The sequence below is a fragment of the Vicugna pacos genome, chromosome 27, assembly GCF_048564905.1.
Source record: "Vicugna pacos chromosome 27, VicPac4, whole genome shotgun sequence".
NCBI classification, from domain to species: Eukaryota; Metazoa; Chordata; class Mammalia; order Artiodactyla; family Camelidae; genus Vicugna; species Vicugna pacos.
Genome location: NC_133013.1, coordinates 5,192,469 through 5,214,926, shown reverse-complemented (window position 1 = coordinate 5,214,926; position 22,458 = coordinate 5,192,469). Strand labels below are relative to the sequence as shown.

The 22,458-nt window shown below is 40.0% G+C and overlaps 1 non-coding gene across 1 annotated transcript; it reads right to left on the bottom strand.

Annotated features, from left to right (window-relative positions):
• Nucleotides 1-21,829: 21,829 nt before the first annotated feature.
• Nucleotides 21,830-21,902, bottom strand: TRNAT-AGU (transfer RNA threonine (anticodon AGU)). Its single transcript has one exon. It is a non-coding gene; the product is annotated as a tRNA-Thr (tRNA).
• Nucleotides 21,903-22,458: the final 556 nt, after the last annotated feature.

Sequence of the window (22,458 nt, the reverse complement as noted above, 5' to 3'; positions counted from 1 at the left end):
GCTCAGATCTACTAGCCTGTTTGTTATTCCCTTCCTGACTCCAGGACGTTTCATTTCAGGGAAGAATCAGACTACGACACACACATGGATTATCCTGCTAATTAATCATGCCCACATTAGTCAGACTTCTAGTGTGATTACAGAACAGTATCAGGTGCAGGAGGAGACGCAACCTAACATAAAGTCCCTCCATTTCTCTCAAATAAGTTTATGTTCTTGTGGGTGAGGCAAGACAATAGGAGGTTCAAGTAAGAGATCATCCAGAAGAGGTGGCCAGTGCCAGAGCACAAATCTTCAAGAGGTGGTCTCTTCTTGTTGGTTTTTTTTTTAATTGAAGTACAGTCCGTTACAATGTGTCAATTCCTGGTGTATAGCACGATGTTCCAGTCATGCATGTATATACATATGTTAATTTTCATATTCTTTTTCATTAAAGGTTATTACAAGATATTGAATAAAGTTCCCTGTGCTATACAAAAGAAATTTGTTTTTTATCTATTTTTACATACAGTGGTTAATATTTGCAAATCTCAAGCTCCCAGATTTATCTCTGCCCATTCCCTTTCCCCTTACTTGTTGGGTTTTAGGAGAATAAAAATGGCAAGTTCCAGAAAACAGAGTTGAAGGTCGTTTTTCCCTTAGAGTTCTTGTTGAGAACCATAAAATATACAGAGGTAGGAGAAACTTAAACACCCTCCGTTTTCTGCAGGGGAAACTGAGGTTCAGGGGCTAAAATGACCAGGGGAAGGTCCACTGTGAATTGTTAGCAGATCTAGGACTCAGCCCTTGCTGTCTACGTCCAGTGGAGTGAGGTGCCGCCTTGGTTTGCTTTAGGCTTATATTTTAGTTGTTCGGATATAATCTGAGTCCCCCAGCACAGGTATCTAGCTACACAAGTGATCAAAACATTGCTGAACTTTTATATTTGTGATTAACATCCTCCTCCTCCTCAAATAGTTATTCAGTGCTAAATTATGCAAATCAATTCCAGTCTCTACATTATGAATTTGCAGGACATTCATTTGATTATAGTCATTGTATTAGTCTGCTGGGGTTACCATAACAAAGAACCACACACTAGGGGGGTTTAGACAGCAGAAGTTAATTTTTTCACAGTTCTGGGGACTGGAAGCCTGAGATCAAGGTGCTGGCAGGATTCACTTTTTCTGAAGCCTCTCTCCTTGGCTTTAAGATGGCCTCCTTCTCCCTGTGTCCTCATGTGTTCTTCTCTCTGTGTGAGCCTGTGTCCCAGTCTCTTCTTATAAGAACCCCAGTCATAATGGCTCACGGCTCATCTAATGACCTGATTTTAACTTAACTGCCTCATTTAAAGACTCTATCTCTAAAATATAGCCACATTTTGAGGTACTGGGGGTTGGGACTTCAACATACAGATTTTGGGGGGCATAGTTCAGTTCATAATACTCATTTTAAAATCTCAAAATAACATAAAAAAGAAACAAAAGAATATTAAGCATCATAAGAAGAAAAGACTCCAAATTAAAGGGGAGAAGTAGAGGAGACCTCATGTTGGTTCCATGTGGGGCCGGATTTCACCTCTGCACACAGAAATCACCCTCCCCTACCCAACCTAAACCTTTCATCTTACAGATGCTCAGATCCTGCCTGCTGTCAGCACAGAACTCAGCACCACCACTCACAGGCATCCAGGAGCACAGGAAAACCGCCAGCATCACGTTGCTGAAACCAGACAGCCCATAGGGCAGGCAAGGCCCCTCATCTCCCAACACATGGTTTTATTGTCGAGGGAATGGTAATGTATATATTAAGGAGTGTATGTATTATACCAGTAGACTCTGTATTAACACAATCAGTAATTAACACATAATATAATATGCTATAATTACATGAATTATAATTTATATTTAATGCATTAATAGTATATAATTCATTGCTGTAATTATTAATTAACATAGTTATAATAATTACATATTATATTGTATTAACATATTATGTTATGTTCTTCTATTATAGTAATATATAATTAATAATATTACTTAATATGTAGTAATCATATTATATATAATATAATTAATATATATGTATTTTTTTAATAGACTTTGTTTTTTTAGAGCAGTTTCATGTTTACAGCAGAATTGAGCAGAAAATACAGAGTTCCCACATAGCCCTCCCCACCCACACATATATACTCCCCTACCCTCAACATCCCTCATCAGTGTGGCATATTTGGTACAATCAGTGAACCAACATGGACACATTATTATCAACCAAAGTCCATAGCTTACATTGGGTTTCACTCTTGATGGGTTTTGACAAATGCATAATGACATGTAACCACCACTATAATACAATACAGAATAATTTCATTGCCCTAAAAATCCCTTGTGCTCCATCTATTCATTCCTCCTTCCCTCCCCCTCCCCAAACCCCTGGGAACTGCAATCTTTTTATTGTTTCTGTAGCTGTGCCTTTTCCAGAATGTCATTTGGTTGGAATCGTACAGTTTGTAGACTTTTCAGACTGGCTTTTTCATTTAGTAATATGTCTTTTTAGTTTTTAATATTTTAATATATAAGTTTTTCATATTTAATATTTTAATATATTATATTAAGATATTTCATATTTCACATATTAAATATATTTGTTAATCTATATTATATTTTAACATATATTTAATATTAATATATAAATAGATCATTATATATTTACATATTATATATGTTGAAAATTACTATAATATACTTAATATATTAACACATTAGCATATATTAGTGTACAATATATAATTACTATATATTCATATATAATACATACATTATATATTCTACATAATGCTATGTATTAATTGTATATTTGGGCCTTTAAACACTGACTCCGTGTCCTTGAGTGTCATTGTGTTAACTATGGACATAGATTCGGCCCTGGGCAAGGCACTTAGCCTCAGCTTACATGTTTTCAAGATGGGACAATGTTGTCTGCCTGTTAAGAGGAGCACCAAGGCAGGGGGTGGGACGCAGGGTTCTTATCTATAAAGTGCAAGTCACATGATACAGTTTCCTACTCACACCGGGGCGCTCTCGCTGCAGAATCACGGCTCCATTTGTTATGATGGATCACAGTAGGTGAGACTCGCAGATAGCACAGAAACTGAAAAAAAATTAAAAAGGTGATAGTTCAATTTAGATTGGGTTTACGAAGACCTCATCTTGCCCCATGACTCTTAAATCATGTCAATTATCTTACATTTGGTTTGACTGTTCATCGGTAGAGGTCCGGTCAACACTCATGCCACAGTGAAGCCAATGACCCCAGGTAGTTTTGTTTACGAAATTAGAAGCTTGAGCTTTGTAAAGACAAAAAAAAAAAAAGAAAAAAGAAAAAAACAGAGCGAGAGGGAATGGGTTAGCAGACGCTCTTAGCGAGAGTTGGTAATTCTTCAGCCGCTCCCATGGCAAGTGCTTCCAAGCCTGACCCTCCTCCTCCCTGAGCAAGTTTCAACAGAAGACATAACGTGTCCACTTGCCACCTGTGAGATCAGTTAATTTATAATGCAGAATAGAAATGGAGAAAATAGGGCTTACCCTGGAAGGCTGTCAGAACGGAGATCTGAAAAAGTAAAACCATGCAAGAGGTTCCCACTAGTATATTTAGCGATTCTATTGGTAAGATAATCAATAGCCCCAGAGCTCCGGTTGAGGGCTGCGTGGAGAAGGCACAGACCAGGCTGTTTCAGGTGTTGCTTTTAGCACGGATCCTGCAGTCCCTGTGTTGAAATGAGACATCTGAGGTCCTGTAGGTTTACCCGTCTTCCAGGATGCCTCTGTTTCCCTGGCAGCCAGTTCAAGTGCTAGCTTGCAGAAAGGGCCAGATAATTCCTGAATTTACCCAGGAAGAAACCAGAATGTTGGTCTTAGAGTTCATTAGTTGAGTGTAATTGGTTTCTTAACTTTTTTGTGTTGAAATCTAAAAGGAATGACATGTAATTTAAATAAATGCTATGTAATATGTACATATCATTTGTAGACATTCAAGATAGATATTTTATATTTGGGTCATAAAATACTCTATCATACAGTCATAAAGCAAAAGAAGAAAAAAAATAGCATTTATCAGTTGCCTTGTGACCATACTTCCCTGCTACGTTCTCCTTACTGGTGGAGGTGATGGTGAAGACCATCATTCACTATGTTTTTCAGAGAGGTGAGAAGGCCACCTCCCATGGCCAAAATATTGGGCCATATTTCAACTATATAGTATCTATAATATGAACTGGATCCTCTGGGACCTGTGATGACCTCACTGGTCCTTGAGCCTTTGAGAAATGCTGAAATTCTGTCTCCTTAAAACACTGACAACCATGGCAGAGTGGGAGCATGGTTTATATTTCCATGTAAAATGGAATTTAAATTTTGACACCTGCATACACTGACTCTGCCATGTGATGCACCTGTGCTGACCTGGTCCAGTAAACCAATCACCTGGATGCCACACAGCAGGCAAGGATGCTCATTTCCAGTATAATGACTCCTTTACAAAAGGAGAAATTTTTGGTGGTAAGTGCACTGGGAATTGTCAATGGTCTTCAACAAAGATAAGTTTACCAAAGTGTATTTCCATAGCTACCCATCACTGCTTAAACTATCTCCCAGGAGAGAACTTCAACTGGAGGTTTATTTAGAGATAGCTTTTCTGTATGAATATATTTCTTCTGCTGGAGAGGGATAATTACCAAATGCCACTTAATGGAACTGCAGTAGGAAAACAAATCATCAGGGAAAAGGGAACCCAAAATGGAGAACAGATTCAGGGTCTGGGTTTCTCAGATGAGAAGGGAGGATTTCTCAGCTCCCCTTGCCCTGAGCAGTATCTGCCTGCCGCCTGCTTTATCTCATCCTCACAGTGAGATGTGGAAGGACAGAAGAGCGATTTCATGCTTAGAGGACTGGACAGGACAGCACTGTCTAAAGCTGCATCATCCTCAGGTCAGGCTGGAAAGAGGGTGTTCCTTGCTGCAGTCCGTTCATTTAGATTTTAAACATCTGCTAGACGATGGTGAAATGAACTCCCTCTTAATCATCACTATCGAGAAGGAATAAATACATGCATTTATTTCGTATGCAGTAATTGCTGTGAAGCATTCACCAATCCTTTCATTAGGGTGATGAGATCCAAAAATAAATGCCAAGTATGTTTATTGGAGACTAATAGACTCACATGAAGTGCTAAAATTCCTGTAAATGCAGTGGTTCACAGAGGGGGGTGTGTGTGTGTGTGTGTGTGAAGATGTGTTTTGGAGAGAGCAGTTGGGGTCGGGGAGAAAGCAGGTTGTAATTCATTCTTTCACCACCTTCAGTCCCCCTTTGGAATGAAGACACACACACCTAGTGTAATTCACCCTTTCTCTGGGATGATTGTTGAAAGGGTTTCTCCACCTCTCCTCTAATGTTCCAGTTTGAGATCTGCTGAGTAAGTCTAGTCCAGGCTCTGTGGGCTCCTCCAGGAACAGCAGATAGGAAGTTCTACATCGCTTTCTCCTTCCCCTATGGTCTCAGATTAGGCTTTTATTAATTATAATTGGGTGTTCAGAATTCTGACTTGGGTCCCAGTAGGAGAGATGTTGTGGGAAGTATGGTCCTGGTTCCCATCATCTCCCCCAGTCCCCAACATACACCTGATGGTGCCACCTGTGACAAAAAATACAAATACAGATTTTAGCATCTGGAACAGATTTCAGTACTTGCTGTATCAAATAACAACAACAACAAAATTGTGACTACAGGTTTGGAATTAGGCAATGGCCAAAGGCTGGAAGAATCTTGAAGAGTACGATGGTAAAAGCCTAGACTGCCTTGAACAGGCTGTTATTAGAGATACAGGTGTGAAGGATTCTGGGAGTGAGGACTTGGAGTGAAGAGCATCGCAGAAAAATCCTAAATTCCTTAAGGGAACACCTAAGTCTCCAGACACAGACTGTTGGTAAGAATTTGGACTTGACGGTCACTGCTGGTTAAGCTCTCAGGCTGGACTCAGAGAACGATGCGTCTGAGGGCTCAGAAGACAGTGAGGAAAGGTTACCATGAGGCTGCAGCAATTCAGTCACATCTTCAGGCTCCACCTCTAATTCTAGTTCTCTTGCTGTTCCCACCACATTTGCAATGACTTTCTCTACTGAAGTCTTCAATCACCCAACGTTATCTATGAGGGTTGGAATCCACTTCTTCCAAACTCCTGTTAATGTTTCTATTTTGACCTCTTCGCATGAATTATGAATGTTCTTAATGACAGCTAGAACAGTGAATACTTTCCAGAAGGTTTTCAATTTACCTTGTCCAGATCCACCAGAGGAATCACTGTCTCTGGCAACTTTAGACTTATGAAATGTATTCCTTAAATAATAAGACTTGAAGTCAGAATGACTCCTTGACCCACAGGCTGTAGGATGGATGCTGTGTTAGCAGGCTTGAGAAAAACATTTATCTCATTGTACATATCCATCCGAGCTCTTGGATGACCAGGTACATTGTCAATGAGAAGTAATATTTTGGAAGGAGACTTTTTTTTTTTCCTGAGCAGTAGGTCTCAACAATTAGCTGAAAATATCCAGTCAATCATGTTGTCAACAGATGTGCTATCATCCAGGCTTTGTTGCTCCATTTAGAGAGCACAGACAGAGTAGGTTTAGCATAATTCTTAAGGGCCCTAGGATTTGCAGAATGGTAAGTGAGCATTGGCTTCACCTTGAAGTCACCAGATGCATTATTTGCTAACAAGAGAGTCAGCCTGTGCTTTGAAGCTTGGAAGCCAGGCATTGACTTCTCTCTGGCTATGAAAGCCCTAGATGGCATCTTTTTCCAATAGAAGGCTGGACCTTCAACCTGGAAAACATGCAATATTTGCAAAGCACAACCAAGTGAAGCCAAACAAAACAAGGTACACCTATATGATTTATTTTTTAAATTTTTATTTAATTTTATTGCATTATGGTTTGTGGTTTTATTGGTGGTGGGGGGGTAGTTAATTAGGTTTGTTTGTTTGTTTGTTTGTTTAATGGAAGGACCTGGGGTTGAACCCAGGACCTTGTACCTGCTAAGCCCACACTCTACCACTGAGCTGTACCCTCCCCCCAATAACTTCCTATATGCTCTTAAAAAGTGTAAGATTAGTGTTTTTTTTCCCCCATAAATGTTTGTTAACACTTGTGGGTAAAGACACTCAGAATTGTAGTTTTTATTTAGAAGGATAATAAATCTAAACCTAAATTTTTTTAGTGCTGTTCATATTTCTATCCTATGTCAATTGTGGTAAAGTACATTATTTTGGGGAGTCATCCATTTTGTTTAATTTGCCTACTGGAGGAGAAAGGCAGTTGTTGACAACCTTTTTTTTAAGTTCTGATTGTTTTTGGCTATTATTTCTTTTTATTCCAATTAGTTTTATCAGGATCTATCAATCTTACTAGTCTTTTCAAAGGACAAACTAGTTTTCTATATGTTTGCTTTTTATTTTACTAATTTCTGCTCTTTTATTTATATTTTTTCCCATCCATTTCATTTAAAAACTGAAGGATGTGCCATGCACATAGACTGGAAGATTTAATATTCCAGCTCAATCCCAATAAAAATTCAAGTAAGTTTCTATATTTTGTGAAACTGAACCAGACAACTCTGGACTTTGCGCTATTGGGTGATGAAGCCAAGAGAGAAACGACAAGCCGGTGGAAACATCTGTACTCATATGACAGACAAATGCTTGGTTTTCTTACTCACTTCTCCAAATCAAGACGAGAAAGAGCAACAAACCAATAATTAAATATGCAAAGGGCATGAATAGTGAGATTACGGATGAGGAAAAGTAAAGGAGTCTTAAACACAAGAACACTATTCAACCCTACTTACACTATTCAAACTAAGAATTAAAAAAAGCAAAAACGTACAAAATTATAACAAAAAATGACGTACCCACATGTATGAAGGTAAATTTCAATCATTTCAATAAATAAGCCAAGCAAATCAAGACCAGTAAGAGTGAAGAACATTTGAACAGCATAATTAGCAAGCTTGAATTAACAAGTGTATCCAGAACCCTGCACCCAATTAAAGACTATGAATTTTAGCAAAGTTGGAAGGAACTAGGCCACAAAGACAATCTCAGTGAATACCAAATAGCCTATTTCATAGAGATAATAGTATCTAAAAGCTAGTCAAAGATAAAAATCAATGATAAAATATAGCCAAAAAAGCCATATTCCTCTGGAAATGAAAAAACAAAAAGCATTGCTGAATAATTCAAGGGATAGGAGAAGCACAAGGGAAGTTGTGAAATATTCACGAGTGAATGATACAGAGTGACCACATAGCAGTACCTGAGAGACACTGTTAAAATCTTAATTAGAGGAAATCTAACTTCAAGTGCATCCATTAGGAAAGAAGAAATAGTGACCATTACTGAAGTAAGATTTCAAAACCAAGACCATGAAAAGAAGAGAGTAATCCCCAGGAAAGCAGAGGAATGTAGGTAAAGCACAGATATCAGGGAAGGGGAAGCAAAGAGGATGATTGTCCATCCAGCCAAGAGCCGATTCCTCAGCTAGACCAGTGATTAAACTGGACACCTGGATGGATTAATCATGCTTTTCCTCTGGGAAGATTTAAAATCACAAATTCATCTTTTTTTTAACTTGTTATAGATGTATTCACATTTTCTACTTCTTTCTGAGTCTGCTTTGTTAATTTTTGTCTCTGGAGACATGTATTCATTTCACCTCAATTGTCTAGTTTGTTGTGATAAATTTATTGACAGTATTTCTTTATAACAACTTATAGTAACAATAATTCCCTTTCACTTCTGTAAAGTCACCAATGACACCTCCTTTCTCTTTCATGGTTATCTTAAGTTTCCTTTGTTTCTTGATCAGTCTACCTAAAGACTTAGCAATATTGTTGATCTTTCCAAAGAACCACCTTTCAGTTCATTAATAATCTCTATTGCTTTTCTTTTCTCTGTTTAATTGGTTTTCTAATTTTTACTATTTCTTTCGTTCCGCTTGCTTTATGTTTAGTTATCTCTTTTTCCCCTAGTTTTTAAGAGCTGGAGCTTACAAAATTAACTGCGATCTTTCTGATTTTCTAACACAGTCATTCAAAGCTATAAATTTCCATAAGAACTGCATTCACTGTATCCCATGCATTTGGATATACCATGGCTCCATTTCATCTGATATTAGTATAGCTGCTCCAGCACCCCTGTGGTTACTACTTAACGTGTGTACACCTTTCTCTGTTCTTTTATTTCAACCTATGTATGACTTTGGATCAAAATTGTGTATCTTAGATCTTATTTTTTTTTCATCCAATCTGGGAATTTGATTGGAGTGTTCAGTCCATTCACAGTTAATGTAATTATTGACATGATTATATTTACATCTGCCATTTTGCTGTTTTTTCCCCTTTTTTAAAAAAATTACAGCACAGTTGATTTACAATGTTGTGTTAGTTTGAGGTGTACAGCAAAGTGATTCAGATTTTATATATATATCTGAAAAATACATATATATACTATTTTTCAGATTCTTTTTTATTACACGTTATTATGACTCATAACTTTTTGTTTCCTCTATTGCTTCTTTACTTTTTTTTTTACTTTGGCATTAATAGATATTTTCTATTTCACCATTTTTAATTTCTGTGTCATCGTTGTTGTTTTCACTATATTTTGGGTGTTATTTTCTTATTGGTTCTCTGGAGAATACATTATGTATCTTAATTTTTTTTATTGAAGTATAGTCAGTTTCCAATGTTGTGTCAGTTTCTCGTATATAGCATCATATTTCAGTCATAAAATATGCATCTTAATTTATCTCAACTAACTGCAGATCAATATTGATGTAATTTCAGTAAAATATATTTTCTTCCAATAAAGCTCCATTTCCTTCCCTCTCCTTTGTGCCATAATTATCATTTACAGTACACACACAGGTTAAAATTCCACAATAAATATAGGATTGTAATAATTTTTATGCAAATGTGTTTAAATGAATTAAGACAAGAAAAAAAGGAAATGATGTATTTAAACTGTCACCTACATTTACTTACGTAATTATCTTTACCAGTGCTCTTTCTTTCTTCAAGTGGATTCAAGACAACATCTGTTATCATTTCTCTTTTTTTCAGCCTAAAGGACTAATAAAGAATTTGTTTTTTTACAAGAGAGGTCTTGCAGCAATGAATTCTGTCATTTGTTGTTCATCTGGGGATGTCTTTATTCCATATTCATTTCTGAAGGGTAGATTTGTTTAATACTATTTGGTAGACTTTTTCTTCTTTCGGCCACTTGTATATGTCATCTCACTGCTTTTTAGTCTCTATTGTTTCTGATGAGAATTTTCATCAGAATAAGATGTTAATCTGATTGTGGTTCCCCTGTACTCAATGAGTCATTTTTCTCTTGCTGCTGGAAAGATTTTTCTCTTTGAACAGACTGATTATGATTTGTCTAGGTGTGGATATTTTTAGTTTATCTTACTTGGAATTTGTTGAACTTGGATATGTAGATTGTTTTCCTAAATCAAATTTAGGATGTTTTTGGATGTTCTTTTGAACACTTTTTATACCCCTTTCTCTTTTCTTCTCTGAGGCTTTGTTCATTTAAACATTTTTTTTCTTTCTGTTCTTCAGATTGGATATCTATTGCTATATCTACAAGTTTGCTTATTATTTCTTCTGCTAGCTCAAATCTGCTGTTGACTGGAGTTAATTTTTCACTTCAATGACAATATTTTTCAACTCTGGAATTTCTATTAGGGTCTTTTTTATATAATTTCTGTATCTTTATTTATATCCTCTATTTGATAAATCCTCACACTCTTATTCTTTTAAAAATTTTTATTGAAGTACAGTCAGTTTTCAATGTTGTGTCCATTTCTTTTATTCTTAAACATATTTTCCCACATTTATGCCCTTCAAACTCATTATAACAGTTGCTTTGATGTCTGCTGAGTCCAACATCTGGGCTCCCTTGAACAGCAGTTTTTGTTGATTGCTTTTTCTCCTGTGTATGGGTAACAATTCTCTGTTTCTTTGCATGCCTCCTAATTTTTTGTTGAGAACTGAACATTTTAGACAAAATAATGTAGCAACTCTGGATTCTGATTCCACCCCTCCCCCCAGGATCAATGTTGTTGTTTCTGTTTAATAAATGTTTTGTTGACTTGTTTCCTTACTTGTCTGGACTACTTCTCTGGGTTGGTCTCCCCCACAGTGTTCGGCTGAAGATGGCCCTGCTAATTTTTTTTTAAAAATCCTGTTTTTATTTTTAAGCCTGGCTTCCCCGAGGCGCCTTGGGTCAGCATCACTTAGTGGTCAGCCACTGATTGATCAGACCTTGTGCTGAAGCATCTTGATCCAGGAAGACTGATGGTTCTATGTCTGAGTTGGGGGAACACACTGAACATTCGGAAAGACCACAAGTCTGCCTTGCCTCTGACTTCTGCCAGGCGTTCTTATTTCTCCTTTGAGCATTGCACTCAAAGACGGAAGGCTAGTCAGGGCTCCCTCCAGCTTCATCTGATAACAGTAACTATTCCTTGAAAACATAGCTACCTGATCTTCCATCACATATCATTTTTCAAATTTCTCTCTGACCCTCAATTTTTAATATTTTAAACAATAATGTTCAGACAGGCTTTCTTTTTCTTAAAACTTGACTTGTACTTACCTTTCATAATTCCTGGATACTGATATACATATATACAGTTGGCCCTCCATTTCTGTGGGTTTCCCATCTGCAGGTTCAACCAACTGTGGATGGAAATTCTGGGTCCAATCCGTGTATGCAAAACCTGTAGACAGGGAAGACCAACTGTATACATTGTATTGTGCCCTTTTATATAAGTGACTTGAGCACCCATGGATTTTGGTCTTTACCGGGCTTCTGGAGCCAGTGGCCCATGGGTACCGAGGAAGGACCACTCCTGATTTGTTCAACCTCAGAAACCCACAACTCCATCGATGCCCTTTCAGACTATCCACTTCTGCCTTCCCCCTCGCTCTCCACTGGCCCCATCAAAGTAAAGAAATCAATCCTTCAGTCTCCAGGATCCCATGGTTTATATCTCTCTTTTAGTATTTCTTACCATTCTGCCCAGTATTGTATTTGCTTGTGTCTTAATTGTACTACAACACCCATGGGGCAGGGGACAATCTCTTCCTCCTGTCTCCAAGCTGGCATTATCCTCAGCAAACACTCCCACATAGTGGGTGCTCTGTTGTATTCAGATAAACGGATGGTGGCTTGTTGGAAAAGCAGAGCCTGCTCTGGGCCACCCGTTCCTCACATGGGCCACAAGCCATGTCTCCAAGGCCTTCTGTGTCTCTGACATTCTCCAGCATCTGCTTCTTGGGGACATTTATGGGCTATTAGTCATCTTATGTAGAACAGGATATATCTGTCACTTCTCCTCTGTGAAATCCTCCCTTCAGCAGGATTTATTTTAAGAACTGTGTGAAAAGAGAGAATGTCACAGGCAACCTTGTGAAAATCCGGTCCTTTGTCAACACGGGGGACCAAGTGCCCTGAGTACCCGTCTGGCCCTGCATACCCCGGGGCCCTTCTGCAGTGCGGGCTGCCAGTTCTGAGTCTGTGAGTCGGTGAGGACACCTCTACTTTCCTCACTCTCCAGGGCTCCTGGCTTTGATGAGTTGTAAGTTCTCTGGAACAACGTGGCTGAGGACTGTGCATATCATCTCTCTGAACCCTCAAGGTCACCTTGTACATCACTATGACCCCAGGGAAGAAGGGAAAACTGAAGGGGCAGCTAGAAAGTGGTAGTGCTGGGCTTCAAGCTCAGGCTGACCACCCCCATGTTTAAGGCTCTGTCGGTTCGACTGAGCTGCTCTGAGCAGCGTGGTCCACTCTCTCTCTCTGGGACCAGCCAGAGAAGTTGATGACCCACCCCTGGCTGCAGCAAGCCCTCACTGAGTGATGAGCGGGTGGAACCGATACCTGTTAAGCAAGAACCAGCAGTCTTTGAGGGGATGCAGGATGCTGGAGGAGGTTACCACCCAAAACCCAGCTGGGCGCAGGCCCCTCTCCACCACACACTGTCCTGCCAACAAAGAGAGAGTGGCTGTCAGCATCCATGGGAGGGCTGGCACTCTGTCCATCATTGGCTATTGATCACCTCTGCCACCCCAGACAACTGGTGTCTAGGGCCTCGTTCTATGATCTCTGACCCGAGTCAGTTGGGCTCAACATTGCTTCCCACAAGCTCAGAGGAGAGAAGATTCTCATCTGTCTTCCAGGCTGGAGTTATACAGAAAAGGAGCAGGGTGGCTGCCTCCTCCGCCCCTTGGGATGGCACATGCCTCAGCCGGGAGGCTTCACACCACATCCTACTGAACACCCCCACTGCGAGTTTCTATAGCAACTTTCCAGCGGAATTTCCAGAGCTGGCAGATCCTGTCACAGTAACCCAGTGAGGGGAGAAGGCACGGGTTACGTGAGGAGGCAGCCAAGGATGGAGCCTGTGTGCAGGTAGAGGCTGTGGACCCGGAGGCCTCTCCAGTGAGGCCAGGGGAGCAGAGCCAGGTGGGCGTCCTGGAGAGGGCAGAGCAGTCATGGGCCCTGGCTGGTCCTCACTGGCTCCTTTATAACAGATCACAAGTTGTCCCTGAGTATCTTGCTTTAGAGAATACGATGAACTTCAAAGATGGTGATGAAGATTAAGGGAGGGAGACTAGCAGGCTTCTCATTTGATTTTTCCTGACAATCAGGGCAAGACTAGCCGGGAGTGTGATACCAGGGAAGGGCCGCCCGTGGGTGTCTGGAATTGAAGTGAAATTATGCAAGCAGATGGCTTGCTGAAGAGACAAAAATATGGATAGAAAAGCATTCTAGCCATGGAGATGCTAATTTTTTTAGCTTTTAATAATGACATAATTTTGGATATCAACATTGTCTTCTAGCTTTTATTAAGCCCCCCAACAAATTTTTCAACAGCACCTCTGCTCTGAATCACACACAAGCTTTTTAAAGCGGATGATCAGACCGCCTGCCTCTTAACATGCAAGCGCTGAGCCCTTTCCCATGCAGCATCTGTGCTGTAGACTTGCAACCCACCCGCGCTGTGCTGGAAATTCTGTGGAGCAGGAGGTGACCACACCGTGAACTCTGCCCTCAAATCAGGAAGGTTTCACTGGAAGGTTTCTCCAGGGAAGGCACAGCTGAGCCTGAAGACAGGCTCCAGGAGAAGAGTGAAATATAAGCTCGAGGTCACTGAGCAGGAGCGGGTGGGAGGGTGAGGAGCTGGTGGACGGCGGGGTTAAGCCACAAACCATGGGTGAACTCCTTTGCCTGCATCCCTCTGAGCCATCCTTGGTAAACCTCTGACCTGTACGTCTCAGCTTTTCAGCTTTTCGCTGGAGTAGAGGGTAATACTACCTCCTTTCCAGGCTTCTGTGGGGATTAATTCAATCAGCTCAGCCCAGTTCCTGGCACACAGCAAGCACTTAACAGATGATAAAGAAAGTAACAAAAAGTAAAAACCATGGATGTTGGCAGTCAGAAAGAATCCTATGTTATAATGTTTGGGGATACAGCTATAGAGTATCTGTGAATGGTGGAGGAGTGTCTGGACGACTTTCTGCTTTGGGACAGTTCTGTAAGAATTCTATAGTAAAACTCAATGTGTGAGCTCACTCAGCCCCACCGTGTATCCTTCTGTCCTGGGACAGCCAGTGAGATGCCCTGGGAGTGCTCCCTGAGGGCCAACATCACAGCAAGTTTTGTTATCCACAGCCAGAGGTGCTCAGGGAGGACCCAGGTTTGCAGACAGATGTCTCTTGAGTGGGACCATCCAACCACCATGCATGGAAGACAAGCCTGGAACTGATTCTCTTTCAAAGGCTCCAGAAAGGCAACTCTGGTGATACCTTGATTTCAGACTTCTGGGCTCCAGAACTGAGATAAGTTTCTGTTTTGTTTTTCTCCCCCAATTCACATCGTTTGTGGCAATTGGTTACAGAAGCCCCAGGAAATTGACACAGAAGCCCCAGGAAATTGACACAGAAGCTGTGTCTGAATGGCTTGGGCATAAAGTGCATGGGGGAAATCAGTGAAATGGAGATGAATGGTGCAGAGGGGAGACCACAGATGGCCTTAGGAACCACAGAAAATATTGAGTCTTTATTCTGAGACTCAGAGGAGGCACAGAGCGGAATTTCAGGAAGAGAGCGAAATAATGAGATTTACGTCTTTATAAAGATCCCTTCCAGGCCAGCTGAGCATCTGAGACTGGAGGCTGAATGCCCAATGAGAAGGGAATTGTGGTTAAATGGACCACAATTCTGGTGGTGGTGGCCAGAATTCTGCAGCAGATGTAGGAATGGAGATATGTAAATTGATCAGAAGATAAAATAGAATTTATAACAGCAAGTTTGGGTGGGCTATATGAAAAATATGACCAGTTTTCTGGATTTTGGGGCAGGTAATTAGGTTTGTTTGTTTGTTTATTTATTTATTATTTAATGGAGATACTGGGACTTGAACCCATGACCTCGTGCACGCTAAGCATGTGCTCCACCTCTGAGCTATACCCTTCCCCACACCCTGGGAAATTCTTTTGATGGTACTACCATTTACTCTTTCTCTGCTTCCTTCTACATACTTCCTTTCCCCTTCTCCTCAGTCCCTTACTTACTTACAATACTTACTCAGCATCAAATGCCTTTTGGATGTTGGAGGTAGCTGGAGAGATATGGAAACCACACAGGCTTTGCCTTCCAAGAGCTCCCTCTCTTCTGGGGCAAAGAGAACTGAGAAAGGACAACATTAGATGACAAGGTCTCAGTAGAGGGGCTCACGACACTACAAATGAGGATGTGTCCAAATCTAGGAGCAGCACAGGGCTGGGTGAGAGAAAGCCATAAAAGGAAGGCTTTTTTAATGAGTTCCTGGTGTTTTGTCTCATTGTAGAAGACACAGAAGAGGGCTATGGATCAATATGTGGAAAGATGTGGAAACTCCGTGTGCTGAGTGAGGCCAAACTAGGAAAAGGCAGGGGATCCTCAGGAAGTAGGTGGATGAGGTTCAGGTCTAGGAAGCAGGCAGGAGGTGCCTCGTGGGTGTCCAGGCACGCAGAGTGGAGAGGGAGGGGGTTTGGCTGGATGTTATCTGCATCAGCATCATCCATGTCATTTAATCTGTGTCCTGGGAAAAAGCAAATTGTTTGTCCAAGGCTTGGAGCTGACAAATGGGTCCACTTGACGGATCTGGGATCCCTTTGCTCATGGGGAAGGGTCCTTTTGTGAAGAGTCAGCTTTTGGACATAGAGCATGGATTTGGAGTCAAATATCATTACAAAGAGTTGGAGTTATGGGTAAGATGAATTAAACACTCTCTGCTCTGTCTCCCCCACTGAGTGCATCTATAAAACTTTGGAAGGATGCACAAAGCAGCTGTTTGACTGAAGAGTAATGACGAGCAGATCAAGATGATACAGATACCGCGATGCTCAGACAGAGACTTCAAAGCAGCAATTATAAATATTCTCCAAGAAGTAAGGGTGAACACCCTTGAAAAGAATGGAAAGGTAAAAAAGTCTCAACAGTGAAAGAAAAAGATACACCATGAAAGTCATTCTTAATAGTGAGAGACTGAGTGCTGTCTCCCTCAGACTGGGACAAAGCAAAGTTACCCACTCTCACCTCTCCTGTTTGACATTGTGCTGAAAGTCTCAGCCAGTGCACAAAGGCAAGAAAAAGAAATAAAGGCAAATAGGCTGAAAAAGGGGAAAAAACATCGATATCTTGACTGGCAGATGACACAATTCAATTGTCTACAGAGAAAATTCCAAGGAACCAGCAAAAGTAACCCCAGAAGTAAAAAGTCAATTTAGAAAAGTTGCAGGGTGCAAAGTCAACACTCACAAATCTACCAGCTTTCTGTGTTTCGGAAATGAACAGCTGGAAACTGAAACAAAATCAAAGCAGCAACATCATGACATTACTTTAAGCCGGTCCAACAATATACAAGAGTTAGGTATAACTAACAAAATATATGTAGGATTTTCAGGTCAAAAACTACAAAACACTGATGAAAAAATTCAAGTGGACACACATCAATCTGGCCAATTGACTCCTGATGAAGTTGTAATGAGAAATTAATGCAGAAGAATAACTGCAGTAATTTATAAGCAGAGGTCACACCGTAAGACAGTGGCAAAAAACAACCTTTTTGTTAAATGATGTTGACTCGATTATGTATTCGTATAGAAGAAATTAATCTCGACCCTCCTGCCTCACATAGTACACACGGAAACCAATCCCAAATTGATTTTAGATCTAAATGTGAAGGGAAACTATACGGCTTTTCAAAAATAGCATAGAAGAATGTACTCGTGACGTTAATGTAAGTGCAGGTTTCTTTTTAAAAGACACTACAAAGAAAATCAAGAAAGCATTAATATGTTAAAATCAAGCATCTCAATTCTATAAAAGCCAAACTGCATGAAGCAGAAATGTCAGATTGTAAGATATTTGCCATATACACTGATGAGACTAAAATTTCTTAAGAACTTGTACAGCTTAATTAGGAAAAGACAGAAAGCCTAATTTTAAAGTAGTGGGCGATAGGTGTGAAGATGCCCTTCATTAAAAAGTCTATCCAGCTGCCTGAGAAACATTATGAAAAGGTGATTAGTTTTATTAATCATCAGGGAAATTCACGTGAAAATCGCAGAGAGCATCCTCTCCTTCCTCCAGCGCCAACATGGAGGGTGTGACGGAAAGTCTCATACCTGCGTTTAGGCAGTCTTGGGGAGCATTCACAAGACCTGACCAGGTAATTACACTTGTAGGTGTATACACCCCACACGAATGCACCAAAAGAAGTTTATACGAAGGATGACAGCAGAATCATTCATAAAAACCAAACACTGGAAACCATCCCAATATCCAAATAAGTAAGTACATCCTGGTAAAGTCATACAATAAAATACTTTACATCCATAAAAAACAATAAACTGCTATATACAACTATGCCGATGAGGTTGCTTGAAAGAATCCAGACCCAAGGAGTGTGTGCTGTATGTCTCCACTTATATAAAGTTCAAATTTGGTGATATTATCACTTTTGCTGAGAGACTAGTAATGGGTCCCCTTGTAGGGCGGGGTGAGGCATCAGGACTGGGTGCCAGAAGAGCTTCTGGTGTGTTGGTAATGTGTTATTTCTTCAACTGTGTGTTGACTGCCTGTATATGTTCAGTTTGTGAAAGTTCTTTGAGCTGCAAATTAGGTTTGCGTGCTTTTCTATATGCATGTTATTCTGCAATAAAAAGCTTATCTAAAATGTATTATATTGATTTATTTTTAAGTATAGGATTTAGTGGGGAAGGGTAGAGCTCAGTGGTAGAGCATGTGCTTAGCATGCATGAGGTCCTGGGTTCAATCCCCAGTCCCTCCATTAAAAAAAGAATAAATAAATAAATAAACCTAATTACCCCCCACCAAACCTCCCCCCACCCCGTTATTTAAAGTATAGGAATTGCATGAATTACATATTAAAAGCTCTCCTCCTCACTCCCAAACCCACCACCTCTCATTCCTTAAGAATGGCCAAGCTCATCTCAGGATGGTAAGAAATGTCTGGGGCTTGGGACACTTGAATAAACTTCATTGTTGTGGTGTTTAAGATCAATGCTAGGAATGTTTATCTTTTTGGTGGTTATTTTAACTGAATATATAAAAATTTTATTTCTAATTCTGCTTGATTTGGTGACTTTTCCAATCGATTATTTTAGGTTTTCTTTTTTGTTTAAAGAACTACATTGGATTTTTAAAAAATCAAACAGTAACATAAGCTAATGGTAACAAATCAAAGCACAGGAGTGTAAAAAGAAGATGTTGATAATTCCTCTCCCTTTCCCTTCCCACTCCTGTGTGTAATCACCCGGACTTCCTCTACTCTCACACAAGCAAAAATAGACCTGCATAGTCCTCTCTCTACCACTTTTTACACAAGTGGGATTAAATCAACTACTTACACGTCAACTTGCTCAATCATGGGTATGTACATAAAAAGTTAATCTATTTTAATGACGATACTATTTTACAATGTGGCAGATTAGAGACCGCCACCAATCCTTTGCCAATCTTTTCACTGAGTTGTGGGATCTAATGTCCCTCTTCTTAACTTTGTTTTTTTGGGGGGGAGGTAATTAGGTTTATTTATTTGTTTGTTTGTTTGTTTATTTGTTTATTTATTTGATGGAGGTACTGGGGATTGAACCCAGGACCTCATGCATGCTAAGCACACACTGTACCACTGAGCTATACCTCTCCTCCCTTTTGAAAAATTAAATTAAATTAAAATTTAAAAAAATTATTTATTCACTTTTGTTTATTTGTGGGGGGATTAATTAGTATTTATTTATTCATTTATGTATTTATTCTCCCCTCACACCCTTAACATTAGGCTAGACTTGGTGACTTCTCTGATCAATAGATTAGGCAGAAGCCATGCTATCTAAACCTCCGCTGTAGCCTCTTGGAACCCAGACACCATGCTGTGAGGCAGGCTCTCCTGGAGGAGAGATTCTTATGGAAAAGATCCTGGACGCATTCCAAGCCAAGCACCCCCTGAGAGCCAGCACCGGTCCCCTAGTCTTAGGACTGAGTGATCTTTAAAGTGGCCCCTCTTCCAAACTAGAAGAGCTGCACTGGCCGATGCTGTCCAGAGCAGGGACAGCTGTTCCTGCTGTGTTCCATCCAAATTGCACATTCGCGAGCACAATGAATGACGCTCATTGTTTGAAACCACTAGGTTTGGTGGAGGTTTGCGACAAAGGAGCAGATAACCAGCATGCAAAGAATCCGGAGGTCTAGATACCCTAACTTACTCATTATGAAGCCATTCTCCTATGTATATGTATTTCCCCTGTGTTTCAGGCCCCCCCCCCCCCGCCCTGACTTCTAATAATCCTGCAACAAACGTCATCCAGTAAATGGTACTGCAGCACCTGTTCACCGCATTTGATGCTGCTGGTTTTCCCCCAAACATCCTGCGGTTTGTGTTTGGTGGTACACGATTTAAAGAAAAGACACAATATCTGGTGTTTCTACACTTCAGGCTTGCCTTGCTGCTCCATCAACCCTGCCCATTCTATTCTTCTCATGCTTTTTGCTAGTGACAGATGCCGACCCTCTTTCCCACACATTAAGATAAACACTTAGTTTGATTTTTAACAAAATCAACAGGGTGAGTCATGACATTCTTTAAAGCTGAATCTCTCTTTTTCAAATTCTTTGAGTTGCCATCATGTTACATCCAGTCTCTTGAATGTTTTAGAAAAATTAATGTAAACAGCAAAGGCAGTACTGCCTTGAAAACGCTTTCTGAGCCCACAAAATGTGATCCTTTGCCCTTTATCCAGAATTCCTTCAAGCTCAGAAAACATTGTATTGTTGCCTTTCTACTGAGAAAACCAATGTTTTGGCACGTTTTTTTCTCTCCTGTTCATCATTAAGGTGATTTCAAAGCACAAGGCTGGCTGTGCTGTGTAACTGGTCTAAGTTCAGCGAAATTTGTTTGCTGCTTTTCAGATACGGCACATCAGAGCTGACCCGGTGCTTGCTGCGGTATTATAACACCCTCATGCTTCTTTCAAGCTCCATGAGAACTAACGGTGACAATTCCCACTGGAACCCTGTGATCTCTATTATTTTGGCTCTTTAAACACGGAAATCTTAGTTGAGGTTTCTGCTGGTGCTTGCGCTTCGACTAGAGGACGCCACGGGACGGACATCATGTTCAAACTTAAAGAACCCAGCGAGGCTGGGGAGATGCCAGGGAAGGCTAGCTGCTCACTGAAGACATACGAGGTGTATTTACCTCAGTACACTGATCACAACACAAAATCTGAGTCCCAGCACTTTCATTAGCAAGGGGGAAGATGGCCACATCTCAATCATAATCCCACCATTCAAGGGAACAGTAAAAGTTAGCACAAAGGAAAGCTAGAATGCCAACTTGCTCACTGTAGTGACGGATGTGGAACGTACGCACATCAGCAATGCCTCTCCTTTGTCATATGAGTGTCTGCACTGGAGTGGAACATCTTGAGCAACCGATAAAGAAGACAAAGAGACACAGCAAAATTAGAGATGAATTAAAATAAAATCTTTAAAAACTGTTTAACTGACCCACAGGAAAGCAAGATAAAGAAAACAGAGGAAAAAAATAAACCAGAGGAAACAAACAGCAAAACAAAATAAAAAGTGAGGTTAGCAAGTTTGCAGGGTACAAAGGTTGTGGTGAAACATCAATTGTGTTTATACATATCAATAATGAACACATAGAAACTGAAATTGAAAATAAAATACCAATTACATTCACTGGGGATAAAACGACGTACTTAGATGTAAATCTAACAAAGCATGGGCAGAACTCATACTGAAAACTGAAAAAAGCTACAAAGTTACCAACACTGTACATAGATGTGCCACACATACGTAATTTATACATGTAATATATCTGAAGAAAAAACTTCTGTGTCTTGCTGTAAATATTTTGATAAATTTTTTATGAATTCAATACTCTGTACTATTGTATTATATTATCTTTTAAAGTAGATCCTTAAAAGGTGTGACATATCAAGAATGACTGTGAATATAGGTTGATATAATTTCTACTGCAGCATGGATTGGTTTGGCAGTATCTTTTAAATGCTTAAATTATATTTGAATTGATTTGACAATGTGAATAGAGCACTATTTTATGCCATTCACTGTTCTAAGTGCTTTTCTTTTGGGGGAGGGAATTAATTAGGTTTATTTATTAATTGATTTATTTTCAGTGGAGGTACTGGGGATTGAACCCAGGACTGCATGCATACTAAGCATGTGCTCTACCACTGAGCTATACCCTCCCCTAACCCCAGGTGCATTTCATATTGATTCATTTAATTCCCCAAATACTATGAAGCACATACCACTCTCAGTGCTACTGCACAGTTGAAGAAATTGAGAAACAGAGGTGTTAAATATTTTGCCTAAGATACATCAAATAAGTGGCAGAGTCGGGATCCAAAGTCAGGTCCTCTTGCTCTAGTACCCACTCCCCTGTCCACACTGTTACACACACACACTGACCCAATGGCCACCCAACCCCACTCCTAGGGGAAGTCTTTCAGTAGTTTGTTCCAGAAAGCATATACAAAGATGTGCATTCCAACATTGCTTGGGATTATGTACAGACAACCCAAGTGTTTATAAACAGAACCACAGAAGATACATTATGACATGTTCACACAATAGAATTATACACAGCAGTTAAAACTAATGTAGGAGAATGACATGCAACAATATATACAAATCTCAGAAGCCTAACAATAAGTGAAAAGCAGAAGATAATTTACAATGTAGAAGCACTTAAGTAAAGCTACAAATAAATAAAACTAAATGATATATCATGCAGGGATACATG